The sequence below is a fragment of the Zonotrichia leucophrys genome, chromosome 1, assembly GCF_028769735.1.
Source record: "Zonotrichia leucophrys gambelii isolate GWCS_2022_RI chromosome 1, RI_Zleu_2.0, whole genome shotgun sequence".
Taxonomy (NCBI): Eukaryota; Metazoa; Chordata; class Aves; order Passeriformes; family Passerellidae; genus Zonotrichia; species Zonotrichia leucophrys.
This window is the reverse complement of record NC_088169.1, coordinates 47,402,169-47,412,551: the sequence shown is the minus strand read 5'-3', so window position 1 is coordinate 47,412,551 and position 10,383 is coordinate 47,402,169. Positions and strand designations below refer to the sequence as shown.

The window sequence follows — 10,383 nt, the reverse complement described above, 5'->3', positions numbered from 1 at the left end:
TAGTAATTTATGTTTAGCTTGGTTATTTGACGTGTAAGATTTGTGGATTACCCTCCACCAGCAACTAAGTACCACACCTGCTCACCCAGCCCCCTCCCTTCCCCTGTGGGATGGAATGACAACTAGGAAAAAAGGTAAAAACGTGTGGTTTGAGATATGAACAGCTTAATAACTGAAATAAAATGTAATAATCATTAAAACAATAATAATAATCATAGTCATGAAGGAGAGAGGGAAAGAGGAATAAAACAAGGAACATTCAGTGATACACAATAAATTGCTTACCAAGCACTCAGCCAGTCCCTGAGCAGCAATTAGTGGCGCCCAGCCAAATCCCTCCAGTTTAAGGACTGGACGTGATGCCTTACAGGATATGCACTATCCTTTTGGTCAGTTTGAATCAGATGTCCTGGCTGTGCTTCCTCCTGGCTTCTCGTGCACCTGCTCACTGGAAGAGCATGGGGACATGTAAAGTCCTTGACTTAGTGTAGCGATACTTAACAATAGCTAAAATATTGTTCTGCTATCAACATTCTTACAATAAATCCAAAATGCAGGACTGTACCAGCAACTAATTATGAATTAGAATGAAACTAATTATCCCAGTCAAAGCCAGGACAGAAAGCATAGATGGCAAAAAAGGGTAGGGAAAAGGGAAGGCACTACACATCATAAAGATTAATCATACATGTAGAAAAAAAACTTGTGTGGACATCCTGGAAGTGAAAGTCAAACAGGGTTTTATTGCAAAAAGAGAATGAAAATAATTTATCATTAACAAACAAATTTGTGGCATAGCCATCATGTAAATAACTCACCCGATAGAAGTTACTGGTTTTATAAATTAAAATGTTTTATAAATTAAAGTGTTAATTGCAAATGAAGTGATATGAGTAATCTGAAACTTCAGACATTCTTACAAACTTTGGGTAAAGTGTTTTATTTCTGAGTTTGTACATTCTCCAAGGAAAATGCTTTAATTAAAACACTGGAAGCCTCCAAGCTCCATCAATTTTAAAGGCACAAAGCTGTAATATCTTACACATTCACACGAAGATATAAAAAGTGTGAAATCGTCATGTGGAGAAAATGAACAGGTGCAAATCCACTTCAAATGTAACAATTAAATGATAGGCATCTATTTAACTACAGGTGACATGCAGTACAAGATAACACATTATAATAACCACTTTCAATGCTAATGGTTTGTCATTGGTTTGTCCACATTATAAGAAAAAAAACTTCTAGGTTGTTACTAAGAAACTGCTTAGGCAAAGTTCCAAAAGGTGACTTTAATGAGCTTTAAAAACAGAAACCCCAACTGATTTGCAGGAAAGATTATTTTAATGAAACATAACTTTTTCTTACTTTAAAACAAATTTTTTATTGCAAGACCACTAATATCAGAAGATCACAACTCTTCAGAGAAAAATTGTAACACTTTATATACTAGAATTTTTAATGAATGATTTAGTCAGATTTTATTTCATCAAAATGCAACTAAATATATATCTGTAGGTATGTGTAGAAAAATAATCAGTATTTTTTCATAATAAAGCCTCATGAAAAAGAAGAAGCATTGTGAGAAAAAGTCTATCCTTTTTGTAATTCTGGTCTCATCAAGTGATACTTAACACAGGATAGACCTGAAGAATTTTATATCCTCATATGAGCAATTTTCCATCCCATTAGACGAATATCTTAGACCAAAGATTCTCTTTAAAGTAAATGCGGATTTATCCTGAGGTCCTAATATAGTAGCCTAACTCTGACCTTTCACACTGATTTGTGAGAGTCTTGAGATTCTTATTCTGCTGCGAAGATGATTAAATGAATCACCTTTGAATCAACATGTTATGTTATACGATACAAGCTCATATGGGCACCCACAGAGGAGTTCAGAGAGACAATGCCAGGAGTGGGCACCAAATCAAGTTCTGCCAGGGTACTCTGAGATCCATCCTGTGGGAGCCCCAGACAGACCACTCTGTGAGCCTCTAAGGGTGAGAGCAGAGTGGGGTTTGCCTGTGGGAACCAGCAGAGGCTCATGTGTGTGCCCTGGGGGTCTGCTTGGTACCCATGTACCTGGCATGGGGGTGTGCACTGGGTACCTGGTGCATAAATTTTGGTGATGTGCCTCTGCAGGGCAAGGAGAGGGACTAAGTGATCCTTGTGGGTACCTCCCAGCTCAGCATACTCTGTGCTTCTGTGGTATATGTGCTCTGTGTGTTTGTGCTTGCGTCAGTCTTCCTGGTTAAACCTGGGGCTATGGCAGCCTCACCTTGGCCACAGTGCGTTTTCCTCTAGCAGTATCTATATTTTCCTCTAAAAACATCCATCTGATAAATGAATAAGATACCTTTTAACATCCAGCTGATACCTTATGTATGGTGTATCATTGCAAAACTTCCTTTCAATAGTTTCTGTGTATCTGAGGAATGACAAGTTTGTTTAGACAAATGACAGAATTTAAGATTGCTTTACTATAATTGAAAATAACAATTTACTGAGAAGACAATCAAAAGTAAGTTATGAACAGATGTATAAATTACGGTCTGATACAAAGAACTTTTATACAATTCCTACTCACTAGTTTTCTTCCTCTTGGACTTGTACTCCATGACTTTTTTTTTTTGAGTTTTAGGTTCAAATGCATTTCTTACTTCAAAGCAAGATTCAATCAGTCCAGCAGTGTTGCTTAAGCTTTCATGTCCACACCAAGTGAAACTGCAAGCAGCTATTTGATACAATTCCATAATAGAGCCATTTTGTTTCTAAATAAGGTTTCTGTGCATTAGGAAGTCTGCTGCAGGGTTTCAAGCCTGTGAAAAAATCACAAGCCTCAGAAAATTAGCCAGGTTATACTTTTCCTAGCTAACAGCACCAAGTGCTAAAACATGGTTAATGACTAAACTACTGAAAAATAATCCAAACCAAAAGAATAAGAAGAGGTTGGCACTGAAAACGAATCAATGAATGATTTTTTTTTTTCCTTTCTGTAGGAGCTGTTTGCTACCTGATTTTACAAGCACTATTTGGGGTTTTTTTTCAGTAACTTTTGAAACTGATAGTACATTCTTCCACCGGACTAAGTCTGTTTGGATGGAAAAATATGATTTCTACGCTTTCTTAACACTTCATGATCCCACCAATGTATACTTTTCCCAGTATTCTTAAGTGCAAAATTGCTTTTTGGCCAATATAAAATAATTTTTTTAATTGCCTTTTTTATAAGGATTAAATCTGAGTGTGCCAAGTTCAGTTGTTAGTATATAATGCCAGTAATGATTTTTCCATATTATTTGTTTTATGCCAAAAAATGTCAGATTTCTGTTGTCTTTGCTGTGGGATTTTCCATTTATTTGGTTCCCTTTTTAATTCTGTGTGACATTCTATTACACAGAAATACTAAAATCTCTACATTCTCTTAGTTCTAATTTTCTTTAGGAATACACAACGATATATGCATATTCATACTTGAATGAACTGCTTCTGAAAATGTATGCCAATAACGTTTTCAAAGGATCAGACATAAAGACCATAAATGCCTTGTCAGAGCAACTTCACAGCATGACTTACTGTGTCTCTGACAGTCCATTTCTATGTATTTCCTGAGTAGCAAATTATGACTGTCCTTGAATAGATTTCTGACAATGCAGGTTTTTGTGAAAATAAGAAATAGTTAGGAAGAACAGGAAATAGTAAAGACCAATTAATTTTCATCCATGATCTCAAAAGTAGTTAATTTAATTAATTTCCTGAATTAATTTAATTATTTACTGAAGCATCATGGCTATTCTCAGAATTTTGCCATATAAACATGGAACTTACTGGCTTAAAGTGGGAAAAAAAAGCTGATCTGAAATCAGGGCATTGAAATCTGGCAGAAGTGTCATAAAAGCCCAATATCTGTCCTAATTAACACCCTGGAATAGTTATATAGATGTTGCGTAGCTCTTAAAAATCTACCCATGTAGCATTTGACATCTCTTGGACAATTTTGCAGAAATCTATTAATAAAATAGGTTTTGACAGATCAAATAAAGAATTTGATACTTCATATAATGCTCATATCAAAAACTCCATAAACACTTGATCCTCACTAATTCAAATGGATTTATCAAGTAAGGCCTAAAGTCTGAACTGTCTCATGTTGTTGCTGTTTGTACTTCTCTGATCTGCAGCCTGCAATATCATCCACAGTCCCTCCTGTCTTAGCTCTAGCATAGCTTTATCCCCTTCTTGCTGTAGTTTCTTAGACAAATACTTTGACCATTGCCATTGTTGAGACCAAAATTGTGGTTGGTAGAGTAAAACAGTAACCTAAAATGTTAATATTGAGGATTTCAAAATACTCTTTAGACTTACATCTGAAAACTCCTTGAATGAAAGCCAGTCAGACAAAAGGCTTTCCAACTTCTGGCAAATGCCATTTTGATTCAAATACTTCAGGCTTAATGTGACAAAGTGATGCTGGTCAGTGTTATAACACAGTATTATTTCAGGGAGTTTAATCCTTTCTCTGTGGTTGGAAAGGGAACTAGTAGGAATCAAAAGTACAATGTTTCACAAAAATCAAGAACTTATTTCTATCATGGTTTTACCCTTCTTTTTAATACAGTTTAAAAACCTGATTTTATCGTGCTTCCGCAATCATTAGATTCAATTTTACTAAAAGTACCAAAACAACAATCCCCACCTTTGACCCTGCTACACTCAAAAAAAGCCAAATTAAATTCACCAATCTCCTTTCTATTCCCTGATGCAGTGTTTATATATTTAGTGAACTGATGATCCCAATTTAATAGTGAGCTACTATAACTATGCATTTCTTTCTTCAGTTCATGTCACAAAGCATGCATGACTTTTCCCTCTGCAATGTGTGCCACAATGTTGTTTGAGCCTTAACTACTACTATACTTTTAAGCAGAAAAGAGGTAAAAACATTATTTGCATATGACAATATCCACATTCCTCTCAAATAATTTTGAATTACAATTTTTCTTTCCCCTTTCGTAATTAAAAGTTAATTGTTATTCTGCACATTCTTTTAGCGAAGAAAGAAAAATTGTGAAAAAGAAAAGGGAGATATTCATAGACTAGACATCCTACCTTTGAGCTAATATTTTTAATTTCCGAAGAGGATCTCTGCTTCTTTTCTTTTGAGAACATAATGACTACAAAACTACTTATCGTATTACCTGGGTCATGCTTCAGATGACTGAATATTATTTTGCTAGAATATTACCATCCACCTTCTTGCATTTAGGACTTTATAATATTGGCAGGTACATGGTACTAATTTCAGAATTTAAATTTTGAATTTTCAAAAGTCCTTCTTGGAAGTCTGGCTATACTATTTACAGAAAAAATGGTTCATGCAAGTGTTTATATATAACTGACTTCAAATGGCTCACGAATTAGATATGTGTCTTTAGGATTCCTGTTTCTGGTTTTGTATCTAAGTGATCTTCCCATTAACAATAAACACATATGCAACTTGTAGAGCTGAGCTTTTAATTTTGTCTTTGCATCATTTTTTTCTCATAAAATTATTTTTATTATATTCAGCAAGTGTTTCTGAGGTATTAAATTCTTGCATCTCCATTTACCAATTTAAAGCATTCATCTGTAGATTATTTTCTTCAGTGGTCTATTATGTAATTTATGTGCACAGGTAGGAGCAGTTATGCATTACTTCTTAGTTCCTTATTTCTAAATGTGTTCCTTCCTCTTCATTTTATTATATCTAGCTTGTCTTATTTAAATGCTTTAAGTGCTTGTAATCTCTTCTGGCTTGGTCATTCTATTTCTTTGATTTAGAAGTCTTCACACAATATTATATTTAATTATGTCACTCTGATTAAGAGAATAAAGTTATAATCAAGGTAATTGTCTTCTACTACTTTTGGTCTTGAATACTTTTATTTTAAACCCAAACCAGGGCTTAAGTAAACCCATGGTTTAAAGCTGGTCTAGTGCTTGGAACTTGTCTTTATTTTTTTTCCTTTATTATCAGGTAAGCTAATTTTTTCTTTGTTGCTTTTTCATTTGTGCTTTTGTCTGTTTCATATCTCACTGTCATTAACAAATCCTTTTACTACATTTATTTCTTCATTACAGCACTTTTTTTTTTTAATACAACACTCCATAATATGCTAAACACATTGATGGAAAGTGTTCTTTATCTCTGATTAGTTTATATTATGCAATCACAGCAGTATTGAAGCTGAAGTGCAAATGAATGATGATATACTGTAAAAACCAAATAAATAATAAACAGAAGGTCAAAACTTTAGTTGAGGACACATATGCAACTTACGTTTTTTCAGAATAGTGAGAGTAAAATTCCTTTCCAAAATTCTTTATATACTTTCTAGTAATTGGAAAGACATCCGTTATTTAATTTTGGCATAAAGATTAAAAGAAAAAAAAGGACAAAGCTTAGCTTGCTGTATCTCAATAGATATCCTTATCTTTAGAAAATCATGCAATGTTGTATAATTTTAGTACTATTTTTAGTCATTGCAATAAAAAAAAAAAGGAAATATTTGAATCTTAATATGTAAAAGAATCTTCCCATATTGTTACTTGTATGGTCACTGCATATAACTATTTCTGATTTTTTGAATACAAAGAGAGAAAAGTAAGTTTGTAAATTTATTCTAGGCCTAATCAAAAATCAGAAAGAAGTTTGAAAATTATGAAGTCTTTTAAAATGGATCTTTTGGTCTTATGATTGAAATTACAAAAAAATGTTAATCACAGTCCCCAAAAGCTTTTAAGAACCAGAGTAGATTGGTGAGACAAACAGCAGGATTCATTGAATAAATTATGTGTATATTAAGCAAGGTAGCATCAGTAATCACACTTATTCAAGTTTGCCACCTGCCTAGTGATTAGCTTCCTATGAGCCTCATCATCATAATGTTTTAATAAGGGGTTTGGATGAAAGTGAAGTTGTGGCTTCACAGCTTTTTATGGGAAATATTTTCCTACTGATTTTGTGTAGCATGGAAGAAATGACATGGGTATAACAATATTATGAAGCTTTTTCAATTGCAGTTGCCCTATGGGTTATTTCACTGGGGTGAAGCTTCAGTTCAAGGTCTTTCTTCCATAAAATAATCTGATCTAGTGTACAGTGGATACGTAGACCCCTGGACTGGGAGAATTGCTTCTCATTTTTGGTGTCCCTAAATAATATCTCTGGATAAGTTATTTTCCCAAACCAGAAATAAAATTGTTCACAGCCGGTGAATTTGATGAAATTGTAATTAGCTCACTGTTTTTGAATCTGAGTATTTTAATGAACCCCTAGTCTCTTAGCAACTTCAAATAAAATTCAGCTGCCATGTGAAGTTGCTCAAAATCCATATGCACCCATTTATGACAACCAAGTTCTAATGTTAATGTCCCTGCAGTTCCCCACAGAAGACACTCTACTCCACAAGCAGCCCATAGACCCATAACAAGACTCATGGACTTAATAGCTAAAATTTCTTTCTTCCTGCAGATCTCTCAAGGGTCACAGGGCCATAATATACTCCATAATGTATTCTCACCAGGCCTGCAAAAGTTCACTTGTCATAATACACCAAGGATACAAATCAACCAAAACAGATTTTCGTTTCATCTTACATTTTGACCTCTGAAGTTATACTTAAGGAAAAAGAAAAATTTAAATGCAACGCGCTTTTTTTTTTGGAACTCATTTATGGTTTAATATTATAATGAGATAAACAGGCCTAGCCCAAAAGATTTGATCTACAGAGAGCAACCTTCCATGTGAACTAAAAGACTCCTTCCACCATTTAAAAGGATTAACAAAGATCAGGACAGTTCCAAAGGGTGGCAGAGGGATAGTGAAGACTTCAAAGAGACAGCAAAACTCTTACTTTGCAGGAGTAATAGAAAAACAAAGCAACACCAGTCACTATCACAATTCAAACCAGTACGATATTCCTGGAAACTAAGAAGCATACATAGCTTTTTATGACTTTGGATTTCAAAAATCCCATTTTATGGATTAAAAAAAAACCAAAAAAAAACAAATCCAACAATCTCTAGATTTTTAATATGTTTTTTCCCCATGTAGTACTAGCAAGTTTAAAAACAAAAAGTAATTTTTGGAGAAGAAGACTATAAATGGGAAATGCAGACTTTGTTGCAGCAGATCTCGGTCCATCGCTGACTCCTTGAAGTAAGCAGTGAAAAAGAAAATAGTTTCTGATATTATGTCATCTGTATTAAAATATGAAACAGTTGACTTTAATTTACTCTTTGAGAACCTGAGATACACAAGATTTGACTGGTCATATTAGGAGATTTTTGGATTTTTTTAATAGTTCAGATCTATGGGTTTTTAGGGTTAGCAATTACTTTACAATCTATAAGTAATTTTTAATGTTTTTGATACAGTCCAACCATATTTGTTCTACCAAAACATGCTATGGCTTATTGTTGCCTGTTACTTTAGCAGATGTCACAATGAACATTACTGAAGTTAATATAGCAGGCTTTCCACATATGATCCCTTTTCTTTTATATGCTACAAATATGCACTATTTAAGGAAAATTATAGATACTATCACTGTGTTTTGAAAGAGTTATACTATATGCTTTAGGTTTTTTTTCTTTTATTGCGAGATCATTAGGGCTTTCTCACAGTTATGTCATGATTAAACTTGCTATAACAAATATGTGAAGTAAGTAATTAAGAAATGTGAAGGTTTAAATTTTAACGTGAAAATAGAGAAAGTAAAAATCTTTATGCAAAAAAAGTAGTGTTTGGAGGATATGACAGAGTAAATTTGGGAATTTGTAAGAGAATACAGAAATCTTACTCCTTTATTAATATATTTCATCATCTGTCCTGACATTTCTGGAAAACTGGGACCTTCCCCTTGGGACTTAACAACAGGTGTTGCAGAAGTCTTTTACAAGGCTCCTTGACCCCCTGCCACAGCACATTTTTGATGTTCTGATCCTCCACTGTGCCTTTCCCTCACAGATGCAATACTTTCCTCCTCTCCTGGTTCATAGAGCATCACTACATGCAGGCAGCATGTTGCTCAGAGACAAGGAAGGGAGTGAGAGAAAAGGATGAGGGAGGAAGCACAGTTTTGGTCCCAGTTCTAAACTAGAACATTTAAATCCAGGGATCAGACTGGCTATGAATAGCAAGGGAGGGGAGCAAGGGAGCTGAGAAGGGCTATGAATCTAATGCACAGCTAGATGAAAATTAAATAACAACAAAAAGGTCAACATAAGTGCCTAAAATTTTTGATAGTGTTTGAAATAGTATACACCTAGAATCATAATACTCCTAATATACCAACATATATATATCACAGATACATGTGATGGTAATTCCTTATCATTTTTAGAAGGTATTGCTATTGGGTTGTTTACGTGTGTTTGTTTCCAATTGTTGCCCATCTCAGAAATAGAGGAGCTGAGGTTCCATTACTCAATTAGAATAAGCAAGCAAAGGATATAAATAACTGCAAGCTATCAGAGGCTTCTCCTTTCTCCAAAATATGCTCCAAAATAGATATTACCCTCTCATGTTATTTTTATATCATCCATTTACTCTGTGGAGTCATTTATAATTTATTGCCTACCAATATATTTATTATCTGCTGCTTCCTAACATGTATGGGATGATATGTCACATCTTTTAACATAACAGAAATCATGATTTCTGCAAGAGGAGAGATTTACCCATTCTTGTGTTAATACAGATGCCTTAATGACCCTACCACCATACTTACTGTGATATAAAATAGCAAAAAAAAAAAAATCTTAATACATCCTTCAGTCCATTTACCTAGGCTTTCTGATTTGCTTTTCCCTGAGAATTCATAACAGACATTAACTGATTGAAAATTAAAGGATAAATGTTTTGTTCTCTATTGTCATCTTACTGCAAACCTTCCACACCTTCTCCATGATTGGTCATGGGTAGCTCCCCACAGCACAGACTCCTTCTTCATCACAGCACAAACAAAAAACTCCAGCTCTCTTTTTAATCAGCTAAACCACTGTTTTATGGCACTCATCCTTATTGGACACAGCTGTGGCCAGTTAAGGGCAGGTCTGTTCTAATCTTTGGGGATTAGCACAGCTGCAACTCCTCAGGGGTGAGATTGCCTTCTGCACTATCTCTATTCTCTTACATTCCATCTCCCCACAAATCTCAACAAACATCTCACCATTAAAATAAGGATATGAATCAGGACACAAAGTGGATTTACTTTTGTGAGTTTGAAGCATTTTCCGGGTATCAGATGTGCTATATATTTCATTTCTCTTTAGAAAAGTATGTTTTCATATGTACAGCTTTACAATTCAGTGTAAAAATGTATTGCCATTCTCCAA

The 10,383-nt window shown here is 34.4% G+C and overlaps 1 long non-coding RNA gene across 1 annotated transcript; it reads right to left on the bottom strand.

The window, feature by feature from the left end:
- Window positions 1–284: 284 nt before the first annotated feature.
- LOC135451558 (uncharacterized) lies at window positions 285–10,014 on the bottom strand. Its single transcript, XR_010441369.1, has 2 exons — window positions 9,946–10,014; window positions 285–448 (listed from the first exon to the last, which is right to left on the bottom strand). It is a non-coding gene; the product is annotated as an uncharacterized LOC135451558 (long non-coding RNA).
- Window positions 10,015–10,383: the final 369 nt, after the last annotated feature.